Here is a 17,293-nt window from a genome sequence, read left to right as displayed (position 1 = left end):
GGGTAGACGTCGCTACTCTATCAATAAGTCCATACAAGTAGGACCGAAACCTTTGGTGGGAGGCGAGAATCCTGAACAGGCGAGGAGTTGGATGTCTAAACTCGAGAGTACTTTTCGTGCTTTCGATTGTACTGAGGATCAGAAATTGGAAGTTCTAGAATTTGTTCTAGAGGATCGAACACGTTTTTTGGTGGGATGCCAAAGCTGCTCAGGCACGTACTGAGAGAGGACAGGTGACTTGGGGGGAATTCTGTCGGAAATTCCAGAAATTGTATTTTCCTCCGGCTGTTTGCCAAGCACGATCTATGGAGTTGCTTACTTTTGAGGCAAGGATCAATGACTATTGATCAATATCAGCAACGATTTCTTGATCTGTTACCTTTCCGTCCTCATATCAATGAGAGTGATGCGTCGAAGTATGATATCTTTCTACAAGGTTTGAACCAAGATATCTACTCTCAGGTTGTCGTTTGTGATGACCTGGTATCTTTTGAGACTTTAGTGAACCGTTGCCGTCTTGTGGAGACTAGCAACAGGCGGGCACAGTTGATGATGCCAGGACAGCCTAGTGGATATTTTGAGCCTCGAGCTCAATCTGTTGTGCAATCTGGACCTACGTCTTCTTCTACTCCTACTACTTCATCTGGATCTCGTGGTTCACGAGGTATGTTCCATTTTGGGAAGAAGAAGAAGAAGGAGGAGTTTTGTAGTCATTTTGTAGTCTCAGGTGCTGATGTCGGTCTAGGACAATTCATAACCACTTCAATCATGCTGGGATCGACAGAAATCCCATCTCCTGAAATAATATGACCGAGAAAGACCACTCGATCCAACCAGAATTCACACTTAGATAGCATAGCAAACAACTGCTCAACTCGCAAAATCTTCAAGACGATCCTCAAATTCTCTGCATGGTCAGTACGGTTCTTCAAGTAGATAAGAATATCATCGGTGAAGATAATCACAAACTCATCTAAAAATTGCTGAAAGATACGGTTCATCAAACCCATAAAAATGCTGGAGCGTTTGTCAAACCGAACGGCATGACTATAAACTCGAAATGACCATACCTCGTTCTGAATGCGGTCTTAGGAACATCTTCCTCACAAACTCTCAGCTGATGATAAACTGACCTCAGATCAATCTATGAATAAACAGAAGAACCCTGCAACTGATCAAAAAGGTCATCTATATGGGGTAACGAATACTTGTTCTTGACGGTAGCCTGATTCAGTTGACGGTAGTCAATACAGAGCCACATAGAACCATCCTTCCTCCGAACAAATAGAACAGGAGCACCCCAAGGCGATACACTATGTCTGATGATACCTTGGCAATCAAATCCTCAAGATGCTCCTTCAACTCTATCAATTCAACCATTGCCATACGATACGGAGCTTTGGAAATAGGTTGAGTACCTGACACTAAATCGATGCTGAATTCGATCTCTCGAATAGGCGGCAATCTAGGAACATCTTCCGGAAACACATCCGCAAAATCTCTAACCACTGGTATATCAGCCAATTCAGGGTTAGATTTCAGTACATCAACTGCATAAACCAAAAATCCCTCTGCACTTCTCTGTAACAAATGAGTCATAGATAACACTGAAATCAAAGGAATTCTAGATCGAGAACCCTTACCAAAGAATTTCCACTCATCTGCCATTTCAGGTCTGAATCTGACAACCTTCAGAAAACAATCGACGGTTGCCCTATACTTGGTTAAAACATCTATACCAACTATACAGTCAAAATCTTACAGCCCATGCACAATACAGTCAAACTCTAACAAATTTCCCTCAAAACAGAGTTCACAGTTCCTGACTAATCTGACAGAAACAATTCCTCTACCCAAAGGTAAAGTAACAGCTACTACAGTAGGCAACAACTCAGTTTGTAAAGCATGCATCAACACAAATTTCTCAGAGATAAAAGAATGGGAAGAACCTGTATATATCAAAACATGATCAGAATAACAGAAAATCAAACATTTACCTGCTATAACATCGTCCGATGCTGCCTGAGCCTGATCCTTTGTCAAAGCAAAGACTGGTGCCTGCTGTCTCGGAGGCTGGTTCGCACTAGGATTACCTCCCTGTCTGTTCTGCTGCTGAGGCTGGAAGGAGTGAACTGCAGAAGATTGTCTCTCAGGCTGAGCTGTAGGTCTAGATGAACTCTCACTCTGGGCTCGATCTCTACTACGCTGAGGGCACACCTTAGAAAAGTGTCCCGGTTGCTGACAGGTATTGCAGTTCCCAAAAACCCCTACACACTGATCCGATGAGTGTCTACCTCCACACTTGTTGCAAAACAAAGATGATGATCCAGAACTCTGTCCTGAACCGAATTTCTTGGAACCACTGGAACTAGAAGAACTATTCCCCTGCCTCTTGAACTTTTTCCCTCTTGCTTTTTAATGATCCTTTATGCTTGCCCCACTGCTTCCACCTTCATGCTTCTACTGTTGGTTCTGATACTGTGGTGGCTGATTTTGATGCTGAGACGGTTGGTTCTGAGACTGTCTAGGCTACTGAGGTACCATCTGATTTCCTCTCTGTCTCCACAAACCCGCTTCAGCTCCCTTTGCGTGATTCATGGGATCCACAAAGTTATCAAGCCTAGCAGTGTTTACCAACGTGAAGATGTAGGGATTCAAGCCATTGATGAATTGATCGGCTTTGGCTTCTTCATTGTCAGCGACATGCGGTGCAAAACGCAACAGACTATCGAACATGGCAACATACTCGTCAATGTTCAAGTTCCCTTGCCTCAGATTGACAAACTCTGCTCCCTTGTCCTTTCGGTACGAAACAGGGAAAAACCGCTTATAAAACTCAATTTTGAAAAGAGACCAAGTAACAACTGTACCTAGATTCTCCATGGATCTCTTCGTCGTGATCCACCAGTAGTTAGAAACACCACGAAGCTGATGAATGAATAACCTAGTTCGGCGGTCGTCAGAGTAATCAAGGGAATCGAACAACTGGTCTATGTTGTCCAACCAGCTTTCACAATCAATCGGATTCTTCGTACCTAGCAACAAAGGCGGATTAAACGACTAAAACCTCTTTAGCAAGGTTTCCATAGGAGTTGCTGTAGCATCCATCTGAACAGTTTCAGTACTAGCTTGTTCATTCGGTGGAGTAACTGGCAGCGGGTTTCTGTTAATAACTCGACGAGGACCCATCTGATAATCAAAGTTGAGGACACAAGATATCTCAATCGCTACAATGCGGTGCCCTTTCAACCTCTCAGAAAATCGGATACCAGTAGATAACAGAAACAATTATATCTCAAGTAGATCATGCTTTATAAATTTAAATCACATAGTCATGTAATTCAAATAATTTTCAATAATAAAGCATGCTCGCACGGAATTAATTAAACAACAAATAATTTAAACACATGCGAGGAATCAATACACACAGACTCGATCTACCCCGCTCACTCTAGTTCAACCAAGAACTTATCGCTCTGATACCACTTAATGCGATAACTCGGTTCTAAACAACTAATCTCGGATTAAACAACAATTAAGCATACAAGATCCAAGACTAAAAGTAAAACAAATTTTTTTTAAAAGGGGGTGCGCTAGGTCTATTAAAAACTGCAGACCGGGTGCCTCCAACTATTCAGCCTACTGTCCTGCTCAACAGGGGTTGCGCTCGATCTGCTAAAAACAACAGATCGAGCGCGGCCAAAACAAAAAACTTTCTGGTTTGCTCGAAAAGGGAGGGCGCTGGGTCTGCCAAAAATAGCAAACCTTTCGTACCCTGCACCAGAACAAAAAAAAACAAGAAATAAACTAGCCAACTCAATCCAAAATCCATTCCAAACATTCAAACCATAAACATGTGTTACAATCACTGATTCTCCGAATAATACATGAAGTTCAATACCTAAACATGTTATAACATAACTAGGTTGACATGCTGAAATCGACTTCTAAACCAAGTCCCACGACTAACTCTCCCTCTTGATGCTAACCAGGTCTTCGCTGACTTGATCTTGCCCCTCCTATCGCCAAGTACAAAAACAAAACAAAGCAACAGCCGGATAAATCCGATGAGAATGATATTCCCAGTAAAAGAAACATAACAAGCAATACATGTAATCTAACAACAATATGCTTTCAAGACAACATAATCAAATCAAACTAATGATATGCATGTCTTTAAAATAGGTATATCAACTCTGATAAACATGGGGTTGCTGCTGTGCTTTTGGGATCCCGAGGATGAGATCACGTAACGACTCACCAACTCTGCCAATCGAGGTGGTGTCACGTATCTCACTCTCCTAGACTTTGGTGCGACTATAAGGAGTATACTGACTCTAGATGAACCTCTACACCCAGGCCACTCGCAGTATAGCCCCCAAAACATCTAAACAAAAAGGGTTGTTCTGCCCGCTGAAATCAAAGGTTTGGCTCAATATGAATGCATAAGAAACATAAAGCATTAAGCCACATAATAAAAGTCAATCAACCAGTCCAATATTTTTTTTTTCAATTCTGTTTTCAAGGTTTCGAAAGAATTGTGGCTCAAAGGGTTTACTTTCAACTCTATAATCAATCTACCACAACTCAACACTTCAAAATAATCTAAACCAACAATCTCAAATAAATTATCCATCATATATCTCAACAAGAAATCATGTTGGAAGAAAACAACTCATATATCAATTAACTCAATCAACTAAGTCAAGTAATTCATAGAATCATATAAGATTAAGTAAAACACCTAATTATGCATGTATGTGATTTAATAAACTCGAAAACCACCATGTTTTCGAGTTATTCTACCTGTCGAATTAATGTCGAATCATACCTTTAATCTGAACTCAAACCTCTGAAACTCTCGCACTACTTGATCAAACATAAGCTGTCCAGAATTCTGCTCAATCCTTCTTGTGATTTCAACTCTAGTTGTGTCCAACTTATAGCTCAAGCTCAAATCAATTCCGGACTCGTCAACTCGACTTCGATACCTTCAACTTCAAGTTCTGAAATTAAGGTTTATACAACTCCTCATTAGCTTCTCAAATTCATTTCAACTCATCAAGGTTTCATCAACTTCAAATCTTGTCCCATTAACCAAAAATTCAACCGATGGCGAAGTAATTCGAAACCGATGATTCTAATACTTTAAACATCAATCAAACATTGATATCTAACTCATAATACTATCATCCCATCACTTCAATTTCGAAATTAACACTTTCATTTTCCAAAAATTCGACAAACGAGAATCGACGGCGTAACGATTCGAATGCGATAATTCCAAAAACATTAACATCAATATTTCTACCATATACAACTCATAATATATTCAATCTATCAGCCCAATTTCGAAAATACCATCTCCAATATTTCAGAATTCTCTAAAATCTTGCAAAAACTGTAAACATGTCCAAACAACGATCTTTTTGCGGACCGACTTAAATATGCTATCGTCGTATATACTAGAACACGTTTATACAATCAAATCTTAATTCTAACAACATCTTAAAATTAAAACACGGTAGAATTTAGCCAAACTTACGTCAAAGTGTAGCACTCAAAGCCGTGATCGCAAACATACGATCAATTTGAAATTCTATCGGCCGGATCGAGTTCTATAAAAATCGAATGGGGTGTCCAGATACACAGAAAATATTGGAAGCGAGCTCTAAGCTCAATATGAAAGCACTGGGTAAAACATACAATTATGATGCATGCAAATGATAGGGTATCTATATCTGGGATAACTGTATATAACTGCTCAATAATGGCGCCTAGGACATGAGTGGTACAACCTGGGGAGTAAACCCTGTCGACACTGCTCATTCCTATAGGACGTGGACTGTGTTTCCCCTGATGCTAATCACCCATGACCCGTCAGTCACTGGGCCCTGGACATCAACCGTCCAGACAGAGCTGAGCGGCCCTACATGGCTCATCTCACAAGATGGACAGGCACAATATGATATGCACATCCTGCATAATAATATGACACACAAATGCAACATATAAGCATGCAAAATCCGCTGGCTATCTCAGTCTGTACTTGCGTACCTTTCTATAGGCAGTTTCTAGCAGTCCCACTCTAGGTTCCAAGCCTATCATCAACTCTACAATGCAAATACCCATGCATAATTATTTAAGATCTAAAAGCCTTAATTAAGCTATTGCATAATCCTAAATAATTTAAGGAGACCATAGCTATACCTGCGTTCGTCGTCAGCCCGCTGATGACAATTGCCTCAAAACTTAGGCACATCTTCGCCTCGACGTCGGGATCGCTATGCCACTTCCGGATTCCCAATAGGATGCCTAGAACTCCCTAGATCTGAGTTAGAAGGCCTAGGAATTGAGAGAGGAAAAGGAGAGGTGCGTGTTGAAAATGAAATTTCGGACCTCTATTTATAGGCGAAGTTCGGGCGGTCCGAACTCGACTTCGGATCCTCCGAACTGGTTTGGATCCCCCGTTCCTGACTTCGGAGCCTCCGTTCCTGTTCGGAGCCTCCGATCCTGACTTCGGATCCTCTGAAGTCCCATCAATGATGTCACCCATGACACATTATCTTTGGAGCCTCCGATCCGAGTTCGGATCCTCCGATCTTTGGTTCGGATCCTACGATCCAGTTCGGATCCTCCTAACCCGGTTCGGAGCCTTCGAACCATCCGAACCCTTGGAACCTTCCCGACCATTTTTGAGTGTCCTGAATCCATTTCTGGACTCCGTTAACCCATTTGGAATTTCCTTAATCATGTTTATTTAAGTTTTGGGAGTACTTATTAGCATAGTTAAGGTTTATAGAATTTATGTAGTGAAGGTTTTGGAACCTAGAATTTAGCATAATCCTAGAGTTACGTACACATTGACTGAGATTGCTAGCGAGTATACATGTTTATATGTTGCATTTATTTGGCATTATTATATGACATGATATATGATTTACCGCTTTCTATATTCATATGTCATGTGCATATACACGTTGAGCCTATACCTTGTTATACCTGACTATAGAGCCACTCAGCTCTATACTCGATAGTCTGTCACTGAGAGTACCGCGACGGCGGGGGCATTTATGTCTGTCTACTCTGGTGTACTAGACGAGTGTGGTTGCACCCAGAGGTTGATCCGTGCGGTAGCAGCACTCATGTGGCGCCGGTACTGAGCATGACTTTTCAGATGACCCTTTACCAGTCATCATGTTGCATGCATTATATACATATGTTTACTCATATCTATGTACTGGGCGTTAGCGCTCACGTCCTAGTTGTTATCGTGGACACCCTATTCCATGGGGCAGGTCGCAGGATGGACGGAGCTGGTAGTTCAAGGCAGGACTAGGGAGCAGGAGTCTTGAGGATTTTATACAGCAGGATTCGATATAGCTGTATAATGTTTACTGTTTCGATTTGGTTGTATCACTACAGATTTAAGCCTGGATTATGTTACTAAGCTGATATGTAAATTATGGTTTTGTTTCCGCATGTTTTACTCTGTTAAGTTATTTTGTTGTATTAAGTTTAATGCATGCTATTAGTTGCCAGTTAGTAGGTGATACCATGCAGGGTCACTACATTTTTGGTATTAGAGCATGCTTAGATTTTGGGATTAGTACTTGGGATTTAGAATTAGTTTTGAGTAATTCTTGCGCATTTGGGATTTTAATGTGCAATTCTTTTCAGGATATGGCTGACGAGAGTCACGGTAGTGTTGGCCAGGGAGGTGGTCATCATCATCGTCATCACCGCCATCATGATGATCAACACCGTCATCATGAGGGTAGACGTCGCTACTCTATCAATAAGTCCATACAAGTAGGACCGAAACCTTTGGTGGGAGGCGAGAATCCTGAACAGGCGAGGAGTTGGATGTCTAAACTCGAGAGTACTTTTCGTGCTTTCGATTGTACTGAGGATCAGAAATTGGAAGTTCTAGAATTTGTTCTAGAGGATCGAACACGTTTTTTGGTGGGATGCCAAAGCTGCTCAGGCACGTACTGAGAGAGGACAGGTGACTTGGGGGGAATTCTGTCGGAAATTCCAGAAATTGTATTTTCCTCCGGCTGTTTGCCAAGCACGATCTATGGAGTTGCTTACTTTGAGGCAAGGATCAATGACTATTGATCAATATCAGCAACGATTTCTTGATCTGTTACCTTTCCGTCCTCATATCAATGAGAGTGATGCGTCGAAGTATGATATCTTTCTACAAGGTTTGAACCAAGATATCTACTCTCAGGTTGTCGTTTGTGATGACCTGGTATCTTTTGAGACTTTAGTGAACCGTTGCCGTCTTGTGGAGACTAGCAACAGGCGGGCACAGTTGATGATGCCAGGACAGCCTAGTGGATATTTTGAGCCTCGAGCTCAATCTGTTGTGCAATCTGGACCTACGTCTTCTTCTACTCCTACTACTTCATCTGGATCTCGTGGTTCACGAGGTATGTTCCATTTTGGGAAGAAGAAGAAGAAGGAGGAGTTTTGTAGTCATTTTGTAGTCTCAGGTGCTGATGTCGGTCTAGGACAATTCATAACCACTTCAATCATGCTGGGATCGACAGAAATCCCATCTCCTGAAATAATATGACCGAGAAAGACCACTCGATCCAACCAGAATTCACACTTAGATAGCATAGCAAACAACTGCTCAACTCGCAAAATCTTCAAGACGATCCTCAAATTCTCTGCATGGTCAGTACGGTTCTTCAAGTAGATAAGAATATCATCGGTGAAGATAATCACAAACTCATCTAAAAATTGCTGAAAGATACGGTTCATCAAACCCATAAAAATGCTGGAGCGTTTGTCAAACCGAACGGCATGACTATAAACTCGAAATGACCATACCTCGTTCTGAATGCGGTCTTAGGAACATCTTCCTCACAAACTCTCAGCTGATGATAAACTGACCTCAGATCAATCTATGAATAGACAGAAGAACCCTGCAACTGATCAAAAAGGTCATCTATATGGGGTAACGAATACTTGTTCTTGACGGTAGCCTGATTCAGTTGACGGTAGTCAATACAGAGCCACATAGAACCATCCTTCCTCCGAACAAATAGAACAGGAGCACCCCAAGGCGATACACTATGTCTGATGATACCTTGGCAATCAAATCCTCAAGATGCTCCTTCAACTCTATCAATTCAACCATTGCCATACGATACGGAGCTTTGGAAATAGGTTGAGTACCTGACACTAAATCGATGCTGAATTCGATCTCTCGAATAGGCGGCAATCTAGGAACATCTTCCGGAAACACATCCGCAAAATCTCTAACCACTGGTATATCAGCCAATTCAGGGTTAGATTTCAGTACATCAACTGCATAAACCAAAAATCCCTCTGCACTTCTCTGTAACAAATGAGTCATAGATAACACTGAAATCAAAGGAATTCTAGATCGAGAACCCTTACCAAAGAATTTCCACTCATCTGCCATTTCAGGTCTGAATCTGACAACCTTCAGAAAACAATCGACGGTTGCCCTATACTTGGTTAAAACATCTATACCAACTATACAGTCAAAATCTTACAGCCCATGCACAATACAGTCAAACTCTAACAAATTTCCCTCAAAACAGAGTTCACAGTTCCTGACTAATCTGACAGAAACAATTCCTCTACCCAAAGGTAAAGTAACAGCTACTACAGTAGGCAACAACTCAGTTTGTAAAGCATGCATCAACACAAATTTCTCAGAGATAAAAGAATGGGAAGAACCTGTATATATCAAAACATGATCAGAATAACAGAAAATCAAACATTTACCTGCTATAACATCGTCCGATGCTGCCTGAGCCTGATCCTTTGTCAAAGCAAAGACTGGTGCCTGCTGTCTCGGAGGCTGGTTCGCACTAGGATTACCTCCCTGTCTGTTCTGCTGCTGAGGCTGGAAGGAGTGAACTGCAGAAGATTGTCTCTCAGGCTGAGCTGTAGGTCTAGATGAACTCTCACTCTGGGCTCGATCTCTACTACGCTGAGGGCACACCTTAGAAAAGTGTCCCGGTTGCTGACAGGTATTGCAGTTCCCAAAAACCCCTACACACTGATCCGATGAGTGTCTACCTCCACACTTGTTGCAAAACAAAGATGATGATCCAGAACTCTGTCCTGAACCGAATTTCTTGGAACCACTGGAACTAGAAGAACTATTCCCCTGCCTCTTGAACTTTTTCCCTCTTGCTTTTTAATGATCCTTTATGCTTGCCCCACTGCTTCCACCTTCATGCTTCTACTGTTGGTTCTGATACTGTGGTGGCTGATTTTGATGCTGAGACGGTTGGTTCTGAGACTGTCTAGGCTACTGAGGTACCATCTGATTTCCTCTCTGTCTCCACAAACCCGCTTCAGCTCCCTTTGCGTGATTCATGGCATCCACAAAGTTATCAAGCCTAGCAGTGTTTACCAACGTGAAGATGTAGGGATTCAAGCCATTGATGAATTGATCGGCTTTGGCTTCTTCATTGTCAGCGACATGCGGTGCAAAACGCAACAGACTATCGAACATGGCAACATACTCGTCAATGTTCAAGTTCCCTTGCCTCAGATTGACAAACTCTGCTCCCTTGTCCTTTCGGTACGAAACAGGGAAAAACCGCTTATAAAACTCAATTTTGAAAAGAGACCAAGTAACAACTGTACCTAGATTCTCCATGGATCTCTTCGTCGTGATCCACCAGTAGTTAGAAACACCACGAAGCTGATGAATGAATAACCTAGTTCGGCGGTCGTCAGAGTAATCAAGGGAATCGAACAACTGGTCTATGTTGTCCAACCAGCTTTCACAATCAATCGGATTCTTCGTACCTAGCAACAAAGGCGGATTAAACGACTAAAACCTCTTTAGCAAGGTTTCCATAGGAGTTGCTGTAGCATCCATCTGAACAGTTTCAGTACTAGCTTGTTCATTCGGTGGAGTAACTGGCAGCGGGTTTCTGTTAATAACTCGACGAGGACCCATCTGATAATCAAAGTTGAGGACACAAGATATCTCAATCGCTACAATGCGGTGCCCTTTCAACCTCTCAGAAAATCGGATACCAGTAGATAACAGAAACAATTATATCTCAAGTAGATCATGCTTTATAAATTTAAATCACATAGTCATGTAATTCAAATAATTTTCAATAATAAAGCATGCTCGCACGGAATTAATTAAACAACAAATAATTTAAACACATGCGAGGAATCAATACACACAGACTCGATCTACCCCGCTCACTCTAGTTCAACCAAGAACTTATCGCTCTGATACCACTTAATGCGATAACTCGGTTCTAAACAACTAATCTCGGATTAAACAACAATTAAGCATACAAGATCCAAGACTAAAAGTAAAACAAATTTTTTTTAAAAGGGGGTGCGCTAGGTCTATTAAAAACTGCAGACCGGGTGCCTCCAACTATTCAGCCTACTGTCCTGCTCAACAGGGGTTGCGCTCGATCTGCTAAAAACAACAGATCGAGCGCGGCCAAAACAAAAAACTTTCTGGTTTGCTCGAAAAGGGAGGGCGCTGGGTCTGCCAAAAATAGCAAACCTTTCGTACCCTGCACCAGAACAAAAAAAAACAAGAAATAAACTAGCCAACTCAATCCAAAATCCATTCCAAACATTCAAACCATAAACATGTGTTACAATCACTGATTCTCCGAATAATACATGAAGTTCAATACCTAAACATGTTATAACATAACTAGGTTGACATGCTGAAATCGACTTCTAAACCAAGTCCCACGACTAACTCTCCCTCTTGATGCTAACCAGGTCTTCGCTGACTTGATCTTGCCCCTCCTATCGCCAAGTACAAAAACAAAACAAAGCAACAGCCGGATAAATCCGATGAGAATGATATTCCCAGTAAAAGAAACATAACAAGCAATACATGTAATATAACAACAATATGCTTTCAAGACAACATAATCAAATCAAACTAATGATATGCATGTCTTTAAAATAGGTATATCAACTCTGATAAACATGGGGTTGCTGCTGTGCTTTTGGGATCCCGAGGATGAGATCACGTAACGACTCACCAACTCTGCCAATCGAGGTGGTGTCACGTATCTCACTCTCCTAGACTTTGGTGCGACTATAAGGAGTATACTGACTCTAGATGAACCTCTACACCCAGGCCACTCGCAGTATAGCCCCCAAAACATCTAAACAAAAAGGGTTGTTCTGCCCGCTGAAATCAAAGGTTTGGCTCAATATGAATGCATAAGAAACATAAAGCATTAAGCCACATAATAAAAGTCAATCAACCAGTCCAATATTTTTTTTTCAATTCTGTTTTCAAGGTTTCGAAAGAATTGTGGCTCAAAGGGTTTACTTTCAACTCTATAATCAATCTACCACAACTCAACACTTCAAAATAATCTAAACCAACAATCTCAAATAAATTATCCATCATATATCTCAACAAGAAATCATGTTGGAAGAAAACAACTCATATATCAATTAACTCAATCAACTAAGTCAAGTAATTCATAGAATCATATAAGATTAAGTAAAACACCTAATCATGCATGTATGTGATTTAATAAACTCGAAAACCACCATGTTTTCGAGTTATTCTACCTGTCGAATTAATGTCGAATCATACCTTTAATCTGAACTCAAACCTCTGAAACTCTCGCACTACTTGATCAAACATAAGCTGTCCAGAATTCTGCTCAATCCTTCTTGTGATTTCAACTCTAGTTGTGTCCAACTTATAGCTCAAGCTCAAATCAATTCCGGACTCGTCAACTCGACTTCGATACCTTCAACTTCAAGTTCTGAAATTAAGGTTTATACAACTCCTCATTAGCTTCTCAAATTCATTTCAACTCATCAAGGTTTCATCAACTTCAAATCTTGTCCCATTAACCAAAAATTCAACCGATGGCGAAGTAATTCGAAACCGATGATTCTAATACTTTAAACATCAATCAAACATTGATATCTAACTCATAATACTATCATCCCATCACTTCAATTTCGAAATTAACACTTTCATTTTCCAAAAATTCGACAAACGAGAATCGACGGCGTAACGATTCGAATTCGATAATTCCAAAAACATTAACATCAATATTTCTACCATATACAACTCATAATATATTCAATCTATCAGCCCAATTTCGAAAATACCATCTCCAATATTTCAGAATTCTCTAAAATCTTGCAAAAACTGTAAACATGTCCAAACGACGATCTTTTTGCGGACCGACTTAAATATGCTATCGTCGTATATACTAGAACACGTTTATACAATCAAATCTTAATTCTAACAACATCTTAAAATTAAAACACGGTAGAATTTAGCCAAACTTACGTCAAAGTGTAGCACTCAAAGCCGTGATCGCAAACATACGATCAATTTGAAATTCTATCGGCCGGATCGAGTTCTATAAAAATTGGAAGACAAGAATCGGCCATGAGAGCTTCTTCTTCAATGTTTCTGCTTCCCTTCGTTCATTTTGCTGAGTGGAATACATGCAATTCATATATACAAAGCCACGTGTAGTCCACTTGCCAACAATTGGAATTTTTCCCTTTGGTCCTTGAATTTCTTAATAATTGCAAATTGGTCCTTGGAACCTTCATCCATCTCTCTCTCAGTATTACTGTTGCTGAAGGGAATATATACACATGCAAAGTGTAATATAAATCTCTTGTTGACAAGTCAAATCCCATTTTTGCAGTTTAGCCCCTGAAACTTTGATATTTGCAGTTCAGTCCCTGCTCGAGTTTCTTCTTCCAATTAAATCCTTTAATTCTCGGAACATGGAATTTGAATCTTAAATCCCACAAATATTCAATTAGAATATTTATTCTTTTAATTTAAGAATCCCGAATTTTAATTCTCAAAACCCGTAAATTCTAAAATTAAATATTTTTGGCTCGGAATAAATCTCTAATTTCCATAAATTCCAAATTGAATATTTTCCAAATACGAAATTTAAATCTCTAATTCCATAATTAATATTCATATTTTCAGGGCCTTACAGAGTCTAACAGAATCCGTATAGGTGTTTTAGCTTAAGAATATTAAGTTGGGAATCCAATGCACTCTAATTGATTTGAATAAGCTAGTTATTGGTCCACAAGTCAATCAAAATCCGTATAGGTGTTTTAGCTTAATATTATCAAGTAGAGACTCCAATGGACTCTAATTGATTAGATAAAGACAATATGATGTCTTCATCACTCTTTTACAATGTATAGATCATTGCAAATGCCAATATATGTTGTAATAAGCTTGTAAATGATGCACGAGTCTAACAGAATCCGTATAGGTGTTTTAGCCTAATAATATTAAGTTTGTAATCCAATGCACTCTAATTAGTTTGAATAAGCTAGTTATTGGTCCACAAGTCAATCAAAATCCGTATAGGTGTTTTAGCATAATATTATCAAGTAGGGACATTAATGGACTCTAATTGATTAGATTAAGACAATATGGTGTCTTCATCACTCTTTTACGATGTATAGATCATTGCAAATACAAATATATGTTGTAATAAGCTTGTAAATGATGCACGAGTCTAACAGAATCCGTATAGGTGTTTTAACTTAAGAATATTAAGTTGGAAATCCAATGCACTCTAATTGGTTTGAATAAGCTAGTTATTGGTCTACAAGTCAATCATAATCCGTATAGGTGTTTTAGCGTAATATTATCAAGTAGGGACTCCAATGGACTCTAATTGATTTGATAAAGACAATATGGTGTCTTCATCACTCTTTTACAATGTATAAATCATTGCAAATGCCAATATAAATTGTAATAAGCTTGTAAATGATGCACGAGTCTAACAGAATCCGTATAGGTGTTTTAGCTTAAGAATACTAAGTTGGGAATCCAATGCACTCTAATTGGTTTGAATAAGCTAGTTATTGGTCCACAAGTCAATCAAAATCCGTATAGGTGTTTTAGCGTAATATTATCAAGTAGGGACTCAAATGGACTCTAATTGATTAGATTAAGACAATATGGTGTCTTCATCACTCTTTTACAATGTATAGATCATTGCAAATACAAATATATGTTGTAATAAGCTTGTAAATGATGCACGAGTCTAACAGAATCCGTATAGGGGTTTTAGCTTAAGAATATTAAGTTGGGAATTCAATGCACTCTAATTGGTTTGAATAAGCTAGTTATTGGTCCACAAGTCAATCAAAATTCGTATAGGTGTTTTAGTGTAATATTATCAAGTAGGGACTCCAATTGACTCAAATTGATTAGATTAAGACAATATGGTGTCTTCAGCACTCTTTTACAATGTATAGATCATTGCAAATGCCAATATATGTTGTAATAAGCTTGTAAATGATGCACACGAGTCTAACAGAATCCGTATAGGTGTTTTAGCTTAAGAATATTAAGTTGGGAATCCATTGCACTCTAATTGGTTTGAATAAGCTAGTTATTGGTCCTCAAGTCAATCAAAATCCGTGACGCATCTGCCGATCTCAGACGATAGTCCATTGAGGCGAGACATAATAGATAATCTAGAGTTTGAAATACCGGCATCTTGTCCTTGAATGTGATTGCTAAGACTCTACATTGTAGATCGAAGATTTTCTATGATGCTTTCTAGATCATAGTCAGAAGATTCAAGTGCAACAAGAGAAGTTGAAGCAGGTTTGGCAATGGGGCTGATTTCGTTAGCGTCTGAGACATTGATTGTGACTGCCTGAGCATCCGCAAGAATTGAAACAGGAGGGGAAATTATGTTCTTAATAAATGTATTTTATACACTTAATTTATATATGATTCTAATGATTAAATATTTGTTTCGAGCAGATTTATGCGCTAGTTGTGTTGTTTTTGTGCTTGCAGAGAATTATGAAAATAATGGGGAAAATAAGAATTATTGTGGTGGAAGAAGAAAAAATTGGAGAAAATAATTAAAGAAAAGAATTAAAGAAAATAAAAAGGAGGAGAAAAGAAGAAAAGGAACGTACAGGAAAGAATCAAGAAAGAATATGGGCTTCTTAGTGGGCCTTAAACGTTAGCGCTACTATTAAGCGCTAATGAAGGAGGAAGAAGCGCTATCACGCTATGTGTTGAAGGCGAGAGAAAGTAAATTTCAGAGCGTTATGCGCGCCCGCCTGCTATTTGGAGCGCCCGTGCATGGACTTTTATTTATCGGGGAGGAAACTTTTATATTTTATGGGCTTTTTATTGGGCTTTTGTGCACGGTATATAAAGGGAATTAAAGTCTGAAATCAGAGGGGCCGCCACAATCACAATACATATCAGAGAAACAGAGTTTGATCGTGATTTTCTTGAAGGATTTTTGAGCTTTTAATTGAAGAATGAAGACAGAGATCGATCGACCGGACACGGCGTCGACGACGGATTTGATTCTTATCTTTTATTTATTTAATTCTGAATTCATGTCTAGATTTTTGAACATGTTTTGTTTTATTCAGAATTTTATTATGAACTAATTTTTTAAGAGTCTAGAGTTCAGATGGAACCTGGTGTAGACGCTTTTATGAATTTTTGATTTTATTGAATTGAGTTTCTTCTAGATTAATTATTTTTTCTGGAATTGATTGTCTTTTCAATTACTTGATCAATAATTGATTTGTTATATTTATTTGAAATCTGGCACTCGGGAGAGGGGATTTTGAATAGGACCATTAGAAAATACACTGTTAATTATTTATATAACTCGGGAGAGTATATGATTTTAACAGAGGTTTTAAAAAGAACATTGTTTTGTGATAGATCACTGCGATAAATTCTTAATAGGGATATTGGAATTGAATTGTAGTTGATAAACATTATTTGTTGCTCGGGAGAAGGAAATAATTAACTTAAGTGTTCTTGGCTATTAATTGACTGAAATTCATGAAGATTAATTAATTAGGATTGACTGTTGTTGAAACCAGGTGAAATCTAAACCTCTAGACCATTTTTCTCTGATTGATATTTATCTGAAAGTTGTGTGCGTGCTATTAAAACTCTTTAATTATTTTATTTTTCTGCAAAATTTTCAAATATTGATTTTCTAGATAAAGTTTGGACTATTTTAATTACAAGTACTAAATATTTTTAATTTACTCTATGAGGGAACGATACTTGATTCATTCACTATATTAAAACTTGACACTCGTACGCTTGCGAGCATTTTTTTCACAACAAGTTTTTGGTGCCGTTGCCGGGGAGTAAATTTTGATTATTTTTATTCTTGTTACCAATTAGTCTAGATTTTAATTTAGAGTTTTATTTATTTTATTTAAATTTACTAATTGATTTCTTCTTATTTTAATTGCAGTTTATGCGACGATC

The sequence above is a fragment of the Henckelia pumila genome, unplaced genomic scaffold, assembly GCF_033568475.1.
Source record: "Henckelia pumila isolate YLH828 unplaced genomic scaffold, ASM3356847v2 CTG_473, whole genome shotgun sequence".
NCBI lineage: Eukaryota > Viridiplantae > Streptophyta > Magnoliopsida > Lamiales > Gesneriaceae > Henckelia > Henckelia pumila.
The sequence above is the reverse complement of the archived record's forward strand: the minus strand, read 5'-3'. Positions refer to the sequence as shown.